The 10,134-nt window shown below is 36.3% G+C and overlaps 1 pseudogene; it reads left to right on the top strand.

The window, feature by feature from the left end:
- The first annotated feature begins 4,519 nt into the window (after nt 1–4,519).
- On the top strand, nt 4,520–4,897 carry LOC102844559 (annotated as a pseudogene).
- The last annotated feature ends 5,237 nt before the right edge of the window (nt 4,898–10,134 follow it).

The following is a 10,134-nucleotide window of genomic DNA, read 5'->3' as shown; positions in this document are numbered from 1 at the left end:
TAAGAAATAAAATGAAATAATTACATTGATTACAGTTTCCACAAGGCATAGACAAAACCCTAGGATGACTTTCTGAGATATACTCACAAAAAAGGCCCAAGGAAGTGGTAATGTCTCAACAGTGCAGCCAGCAAGTCTCAGTAGATGCTAATTGCCAAGCCACATAACTTTTTCCTCTTTTGCAGCTTTTTGGGAGGAAGCTGTTGCTGCGTAAGCAGAGAAAGGCTAGGATGTGGCAAAGTTCCACCAGTTCTTTCCCAAATTTTAGTTTGTGCCAATGGTCAATCCAACTCCCTGTCTTCTCTTCCCTGGTTGGCTGAGAGGAAGTTGATCCCACCTGAACAAAGGCTCAGATAAATGACAACATTGCAAAAGTTCACTCTCCATGTCTCAGTTGATGTTAATGGCCAACTCATGTACCTGTCTCCCCCTCCTCTGGCTGTTTGAGCCCTTCATTCCTCTTTTGATGCTTCTTTCAACATTCAAGATTTTGCCCTAATTCTAGGTATAAATATAAGTAAAGCGAATTCTTGACAGCTTCTATCTTTTTCTCAACAACACATTACTTTTTTTCTTTTAGTTGAGCCTCTTGTTTAGAGTCAACAAGACCTCATGGAGGGCTTTTGTATTTAAAGTCAGTAGTTATTATATTTTGGAGGAATATTCTTCTAAGTGGTACAGCACTGCTTTGTCAGTTTGCTGTACTGATGTAATCTGGGTTTGCCATGATGCTGAACCTGTGCCAGTGGGGTATCAAATGCAATATGGTTACCCATGGTGGACAGTATTTAGTGGTGCTCCCAGTTTAAGACAGGCTTGGACGCAGGAATGACAACCACTTCCTAAACAATTTGCCTCTGGAAACACTATGAACTTTGTTAAATTATGATAGCTATAGAAAGGCTTCAGGTCTTTTGTTCACAGGGTTGCTATGAGTCATGCTCAACCTGACAGCAATCAACAACAACACAATCAAACACCTCTGAATAATTAGTAAAACACAAGGAAATATACTTCTTATGTTTTCTGGTTTTGGCTAAAATACTTCTAATAGTAACAAAACTTCTTATTTGGTGGCCTCTTCTTTATTCAGCTTCAGTTAATTCCCTATTACCTGCTGCAGTCACTCTTAAATTATCTTCAACAAGTTATACTTCTATGCACTATTAATGGTGTTGTTTGTTAATTTCTATGTCTATTCTAGTTTAAGGAGGTAATCCTTCCACGGTCATATTTTGGATGTCTTGCAACCTGAGGACTCATCTTCTGGGATTCTCAATTAAGCACTCTTACTCTGATATACATGGTGCTTTCAAAGGCTATTCCAGAACTATATAGCCAAGTCTGTCTTAGTCTGGAAACTCTACTGAAATCTGTTCATCATCAGTAATTTTATTGGAATTTGAAATACCAGTGGCATAGTGAAACATTATAGCAACTCAAGGCATAATAGTACCACAAACTGACAGATGATTGTTGGCTCCCCTATATGAGAATTTATAAATACACCATAATAAGTATGTCAGAGACAGTTAAATTGAACCAGAATAGGGCAGGGTTCTAAGGTATTGTGCATAGGGTTGTTATAAGTTGCAGGCAATGACATAGTATTCAAATCTCTATCTGCCTCATTGCTGTTGTTGGGATTCACCTACTCCAGTATGACTCATACTGAACATTACACACAACAGATCTGAACCTGTATTATTCTGTATCATCTTCAAAATCTCTAATATACTCAATCCCATTGCTTCATGTGCTGTGTCAATCCATCTTGTTGAAGGTCTTCCTCTCTTTCCCTGGTGCTCTACCTTTCCAAGTATGATACATTTCTCCAAAAAAAAGCCTGTCCTAACAATATGCCCAGCGTGTGAGAGATAAAGCACTCTGTGGAGAGCTTCCACTCCATTGAGCTGTGGAGTGCTTCTACTCTATGGAGCACACCAGCTGCACCTTCTCCAAGACGTATCTGTATGTTCTTCTGGCAATCCATAGGCTACTCAGCATTCTTCTCCAAAACCATAATTCAAAGACATCAATTCTTCATCTATCCAGCTCTCAGATGCATAGCAAGTTATTGAAAGGACCATAGCTTGAATCAGAATGATCTGAGTTCTTAAATTAACATCATGGTTCCTAAGTATTTTGGACAGGTTGGTAAGTGCACCACATGTGATTTCTGGTAACAGTTGTATTGATTGTGAAACCAAGTAATATGAAATATTTGACAGTTTTTGTGTTGGGCTGGTTTTGGTTTTTTTAATAAAATTTTTCTTTAATACTGGTTTACTCACAGTTTGTATACATTGTTTTTCACAGCAGACATTTCACGTTTCCTCTACCCACATTTCTCCTCAAATTGTGTGAACCTAGATTAAGCCCATCACTCCCTACTCATCCTCACCCCTCTGCTCCCACATTCCTTGACAGTTTTATTATTTCCACCATCTATCATGATATTGACTATAGGTGCAGTTGTGTGAATTGTAGTTTTCTTGATGTTAAAATATAATTTATATTAAAAATTGTATTTGTTGATGTTCTACAACAAGCATTTCAAGTCCTCCTCACTTTGAGTAAGCAAGGCTGTTTCATCAGCAAAATACTGAAGGTTATTGATGATTCTTCTTCCAATACTGACACTACATTCTTCTTTACTGAGTCCAGATTCTTAAATAATTTACTCAGCATACAGATTGAATAGGTATGGAGAAATAGTACAACTTTGAGTACACCTTTCTTAATTTTAAACCATGTCGAGTTTAGTTGCTCTGTTCACACAACAATTTCCTGGTCCAGGTATAGGTTTCACAGGAATACAATTAAATGTTCTGTATTCTCATTCTTCTCAATGTTAGCCATAATTTTTCATGATCCACAGAGTCAAATGCCCTTGCATAGTAAATTAAGCACAACTAGACATCGTGCTAGGACTTTCTTCTTTCAGCCATTCTGAATAAGGAATGATATTCCTAATGCCATAACCTCTTCTAAACCTGACTTTCATTTCTGCACTTCTCTGTCAATATAGTGCTCTAATAATTTATATTTTTATCTTCAGCAATATTTTAGTTTGCATATATATTACTGATATTGTTTGATAATTTCTGTACTCTGTTGCATCACCTTTTTTTGGGCAGAGGAACTGATATGAATGTCTTCATTCAGTTTACAAGGTAACTGTCCTCCACATTACTTGACACAACCTTTAAGCATGTTAAGAGCGGAATCTGCTTGTGGAAATATGCCATTCCATTATAAAGATACCAATTCCATTATTTCCTGAGTCCTTCCCTCCACCTGTTTGATCAGAGCTAACTGAACTGCTTCCTTTATTATCATTGCTCTTATACTACTTCTTGAAATAGTTCTACATCAGCTGATTCCCTTCGGTGCAGTGCCTCCACATATTCCTTCAATCTTCTTTGATAATTTCTGGATTATTCAAGATTTTGATCATAGAATCGTACAATATTTCAACTCAAAGGCTGAATTTATCCTTAAGTTCCAAAGCTCTAAAAATGTTAAACGAGTTATTCTCTTTTGATTTTCTGTATCCAGTTCTTTGCACATTTCATTATACTACTTCACTTTATCTTCACGAGCTACCCTTTGAAATCACCTGTTACACTACTTAACGTTTTAACTTCTCTTTGTTTGGCTTCTGAATGTTCTTGCGTAATGTCCAGTTTTTCTTTTAATTGTTGCATTTTATGTATTGTCATTTATATGTCAAGATTCATTTATATGTCAGCCATTTTCACCTGTTTACACGTTCCTGCTACGTAAGTTGGTTGGGAGAAAAATATGAATACGTTTGTCAAAAATTCCTTATTTCTACTGTTGTTTTGAAAGATACTTTTGTTGTGTGGAAAATTCTAGGATGATAAAACCAGTATTTATTCTCAACATGTGATATAATTTAATTGTTTAATGTTGTTTCTCACTTACCAAGCTATAGGGCAAAGAAACAATCGTGCCACATCTGGGCAAAGAAAGAGATTCTAGTTCTTTGTACCTTGAAGAACATCTAGATGACAATGTTACCATTGATGATGACCAGTGGGAAATATTGACACTGGGAAACTGGGGGACAACACACAAAGTCTGTGACTTATTAATAACATCATATAGATAAGTAACTGAAAACATCCTACACAGATACAACAGAAACTGCTTCTCATATAACAGTAAGAACTTCACATAATGTCAGTGAAGCAGCAGACAAGTTGAAACATTCTGGGGTGGGGGAGAAGAGGAGACATCTTCTTTAAAAAAACAAACAAACAAAAAACACTGAAAACAACAAACAAGACTAGATCACAGATCCAATGATACCACAGAGACAAGGAGGCAAAAGAAATATAACTATGTGGAGTGACATGAATTACTACTGAAGAAGTTACAAATAAAAGAAAGAACTGAAACCATGAAGAAGTACAAGAATTTTAAATAATCAGCTTTTTCTCCGACATCTTAACAAGGCTGCACTTGTGTTAGCTCCTCTCCGAGCTTCGCGATGCCGCCCAAGGACGACAAGAAGAAGAAAGACGCGGGGAAGTCGGCCAAGAAGGACAAAGACCCAGTGAACAAATCTGGTGGCAAGGCCAAGAAGAAAAAGTGGTCCAAAGGCAAAGTTCGGGACAAGCTCAATAACCTGGTCTTGTTTGACAAAGCCACATATGTCAAACTTTGTAAAGAAGTTCCCAACTATAAGCTTATAACCCCAGCTGTTGTCTCAGAGAGACTGAAGATTCGGGGTTCCCTGGCCAGGGCAGCCCTTCAGGAGCTGCTAAGTAAAGGGCTTATCAAGCTGGTTTCAAAACACAGAGCTCAAGTGATTTACACCAGAAACACCAAAGGTGGCGATGCCCCAGCTGCTGGAGAAGATGCATAAACAGGTTCAACCAATCTGTACATTCTAAAAAATAAAATTTGACTCAACCAAAAAAAAAAATAAAGAATTTTAAATAATCATCACAAGACAGAGAGAGTACATCCTACTGGAAAGAACAGAAATGTATAAAATTATAATCCAGAATATCAAGAGGGGGAAATGACATTACTTTTCAATATATTGGAGGGGAAGGAAAGGAAAAAGAGAGAGAACAGATTATCAGAGAACTAGAAAACAAGAACCTCAAGGGAATTTGATAGAAGGGGAAAAACCAGAAAGAAGGAAGGAAATTAAAGAATACATTGGGTAATGTAATATAGCATTAAATGGAACAAGTTGCATATGGTCAGAATTACAGAATACAAAGTTCAAATAGAAAGCACTGAGAAAATTGTGGAAAAGGAACTAGAAGAAAACTTTCAAGATATCATGAAAAATGAGAAAGTTCACATTTATAAGTTCTGCAAACTTTGAATAGACTAAAAGCCCAAAATAAAAATAAGACATATCATAGTCATATTCTCATAAGTCAAAGATAAAGATAGAATACTAAAGGCAGCATAAAAAAAAACACAAGTCACTTGTGTTTTTTTTTTCTATAATTATATTTTATTAATTTTCATAAACATTTACAGAGATTTTGGGTTTCCATTCATTCACCGCTGCACCATTCTCTCTACCCTCCTCCCAGTTTGTTCTTGTCCAAATGCCACAGTGCTTGTCAAAGTCAGTTCTAATTAATCTTCTTTGTCAGTGTGTCCTTTGCCATTCCCTATCACTCCTCCCTGAGAGAGACTTCACCGTGAGTCATAAGGAAAAGGGGATGGCGTATTCTCTTAGCTACTTCCTGCTGAAAAGGGACGCTGTGGGTTTCAGGATGAAGATCTTCTCTCACTACTCTAAAGGGCCCCTTTGGCAGTAGGAAACACATAGACTATTATGGAGATTGATTTTGGAATTTAGATGCACTCTTATTGATTGTGCTTGGCCGTACATGTTCATATCCTTGAAGATGTATCATGGGGGTGTTGCAACCTAGAAGACACAAATTTGACTAACAAGTTATAAGTACATGAGTAAAAAATTATGGAAAAGTAAAAGAAAAGATTCTTTCATTGTTTTACAAACCCTCCCCCAGGTTCCCTCCACCATGCAGCCCTCGCTCTAGTCTCCTGTGATGACAGAAATACCTAGTTATATATCTCTTTTAAACAGTTTTCTCCCTCCTCTGTTTCAGTGCAGTATACATTATTGAACCCATCTTACTCAGTCTCTCCCCAACCCCAAGGACAGTCCCATTCTACAACAGTGGCATCATGTAATATTTGCACAAGTCACTTGTAAAGATGAATCAATTTGAATGAGTTCTGATTTTTTAGCAAAAAGAGTGTGAACAAAGAAAACCAATGTGGTGGTATATACATACAGTAGGCTGAAGGAAAATAATTGCCAGTCCAGGATCCTATACACAGAAAAGCTGTCCCAGCAACATTATGAAGAAATTAGGCCATTTGCAAAAAAGCAAGAATTCAAGGAATTTATGAAAACAAGACCAACTCTACAGAAAATACTACAGAAAATCTTTCACACAGAGACAGCAAAAGACAGTGAATGAACCAAAGTAACCAGCAACAATAGAAAAAGAAACACTGTACAATGGCAACGTTAAAACATGTCAATAATCACTCTTAATGTGAATGACTTGAATACATAGATTATGAGAAAAAAGAGTAGCAGAAAGGGGTGAGGGGAGAAGTCTACAACTAAATTATCTACAAGAGATACATCTAGGAAAAGAGAGAATAAATTTTTATTCATAGGATAGGAAAAAAATCTCAAGAAAATGGCATCCATAATTAAGTAGGGGTGTTGATGGGCAGTTGGGCTGCTTCCATCTCTTCTCTATTGTTAATAATACTAGCAATAAGTATGGTGTGCACCCATCTGTTTGAGTCACGGATCAAGTTTCTTTAGGTTATATTCTCAGTATTGAGATAGCAAGGTCAGTAGTATTTCTATTTCCAACTTTTGGAGAAAGTGCTAGGCTCTCTTCCATAGTGTTCATACCATTTTAAATTCCCATCAGCAATAAATAACAGTTCCAATCTCTCCACAACCTTGCTGGCATGTGTTGTTTACTGCCCTGTTGAACTTTGCTCTCATTGCTCTGGGGAGATGATATCTCATAATTGTTTTGATATGCAAATCTCTGTTAGGTAGGGATTTTGAACACTTCTATATTTGTTACCCATATGAATTTCTTCTTTAGTGGAGTGGTTTTTTAATATCCTGTGCCCATTTTGCAATTGAATTGTTCACTTTTTCTTGTTGAAGTGCTGGAGTATCCTATAAATTTTAGATATGAATCCCTTATTAGATATGTCATTGCCGAATACAGATAAAGAGAAGGAAAGTAAGAAAATAATGAAAGATTAGGCATTATATGCATGACAACAATCTGGAATAAAAGGTGCATTGTAAAATGGAATGGTGGAGGGAAAAAGAATGGAGGATGAGGAAAAAGTGCAATAATGAATGAATGAAACCAACCTTTCTGTATACTTTCATTAAAATATTTTTTAAAAAAAATAAATAAAAGAGAGAAAAAGGTCCTTTAACAGTCCCCCCCAAAAGACCACACACACAAAAGAGGAGTGGTGTTGTTTCTTGTGGGCAGAGCCTAAGGAAGACTAGCAAAGCAGAATGTAGTTCCAGAAGACTAGAAGCTCTCTCAGGCTAACAGCACTGAGAAACTCTAGAATCCCTGCTTTTATTAGCATTCAGAAACAAAGAAATAGTTCAGAGAAATGTAAACTTTAAGGATTATTTCAAAAGGCCAGTATGGGCCAAGTACACAGATAGATAAAAGACATATATTCAAGCAAGACTTCTTTGTATTCATAAACTTTGCTTTCTTACATTTCCAACAATCTTAACAAGAGCAGGAACATTTGCTTCTATTCTCAAAGGAATGAGTGTCTTAAGATGTTTGAGAACTGTGTGCAGTCCTCTTTCTCAGAGCACCTCATGAGCTGCTTGCAATCTTCCTTCTGAAGACACCTCTACGTGCAAGACACATGGTCACGTCCCAAGGATACAGACCCTTACATTCTTTGCCCCTTACAAGTGGCAGTATTACTTTATGAAAAAAAAAATAGACTTCAGGATGAAAGTGACCATAAAAAGATAAGGAAGGGCATAATATAATGATTAAAGGCACTATAGATCAATAAGAAATAACCTTATTTAATATCTATACACAAAATAATATACCTGCAAAATACATAAAACAATGGTTAACATATTTGAAGAAAGAAATAACACCACAATTGTTGTAGGAGATTTTAACACACAATTGTTATGAAAAGGCAGGTTGACTAGAAAGACACTCAATAAACAATTGGCAAACCTGACAAGAAAAAAGAAAGAGAAGAAAATTACGCTAAACCTAAATGAAAGAGGTGATATCCAATAGAATCAGATGATGAAATGGGTAATTCCAGAGTATTATTAAAAGCTATACTCTGGTTTGTCCATTTTCTGTACAGAGAGGTAACTCATGGTTGCTGCGATGCTAAACAATGTGACACTGATGTGTCAAATGCAAAAATGGTTACCCAAGGTGGACGGTGTTTGGTGGAGCTTTCCAGTTAATTAATACAAGCTTGGAAGCAAGTGGCATCCACTTCTGTAAGGCTTGCCTCTGGAAACTCTATGACCAGTGCTAAGGTCTTTCATTCATAGAGTCACTATGAATAGTCTATAACTCAGAGGCACTTAACAACAACAACAACCTACTGGTAAATTTGAAAAGCTAGAGATAAAACAAAATATAGTTAACATTGAGAAGGGGAATTTCAGAACATTTAATTGAGTTCACATAAAATTTATACCTAAACCAAGAGGCTTTTGTACAAACAGAGCAAAGGAATATTGCATGGTCTATAATTAAGAAAGGTGTGCATCAGGGTTGTATCTTTTCTCCATATCTATATAATCTGTATGCTGAGATAATTCAAGAAGCTGGACTCTATGAAGAAGAATGTGGCATCAGGACTGGAGGAAGATTCATCAATAACCTTCATTATGCAAATATCATAACCTTGTTTGCTAAAAGTAGGGAGGACTTGAAGCACTTGCTGCAGAAGATCAACATCTACAGTTTTCAATATAGACTACATCTGATAGGCAAGAAAACATAAATCCTAACCAGTGGACCAATAGGCAACATCATAATAGATGGAGAAAAGATTAAGACTATCAACGACTCTGCTTACTTGGATCCATGATCAATATACTTTGTACATGCAGTCAGGAGATCATGAGACATATTGCACTAGGAAATTCTATATTCATGGACCTCTTCAAAGTATTGTGAAATACTCTCAATCAGGTAGATTGGCACAGAACTGCAACAATGGTATAGTTCATTGGGTGGCTATGTGCTATCCTCAACTCTATGACACCTAACAAGAACAACAATAGTATAAGTGGAAGAATTCCCAGGAATCCACACCCTATTCAGACTGACACAGACAACTGCAGAACAATTGAACAGACTCATCACAAAAGAAGAAATTGAATAAATCATAAAAAGAAGTCCCCTTCCTATAAAAATGTGCTAGCCCAGATATCGTAAGTGGCAAATTCTAGCAAATACGCAGAGATGAACTATCATCAGTTCTACTTAAATTATATAAAAGGAGGGAAAAGGAGAAAGAATCCTAGAATCATTCTATGAACAAAACATAATCTTAGTAGCAAAACTAGGCAAAGACATTACCAAAAAAGAACACTATAAACCAATAGCTCTTATGAACATAGACACAAAAATCCTTAACATTATTCTAGACAATATAACTCAACAGTATAAAACAAAAAATTCACCATGACCAAATGGGATTCACAACTGCAATGTAAGGATGGTTCGACATAACAAAAACTATCAAGCTAATCCATCACATTAATAACACACGGACAAGAAACATATGATTCTGTCAACTGATGCAGAAAAGGCCTTTGACAAAATCTACCAATATTTTCTGAAGAAAACACTCAACAGAAATGGAATAGAAGGGAATTTCCTCAACAAAGTAAAAAATATTTATGTAGAATAAAAACCAGTGTCATTCTAATAAGAGAAAGACTAATGGCATTTTATTCCCTTTTTGATCAGGGACAAGACAAGGATAATAAAACAAGAGAAGGAAAATAGAACATACCCAAATAGTAAAAGA

The sequence above is a fragment of the Elephantulus edwardii genome, unplaced genomic scaffold, assembly GCF_000299155.1.
Source record: "Elephantulus edwardii isolate Elephantulus edwardi_28Jun2011 unplaced genomic scaffold, EleEdw1.0 scaffold00025, whole genome shotgun sequence".
In the NCBI taxonomy this organism is placed as follows: domain Eukaryota; kingdom Metazoa; phylum Chordata; class Mammalia; order Macroscelidea; family Macroscelididae; genus Elephantulus; species Elephantulus edwardii.
The sequence above is the reverse complement of the archived record's forward strand: the minus strand, read 5'-3'. Positions and strand labels throughout refer to the sequence as shown.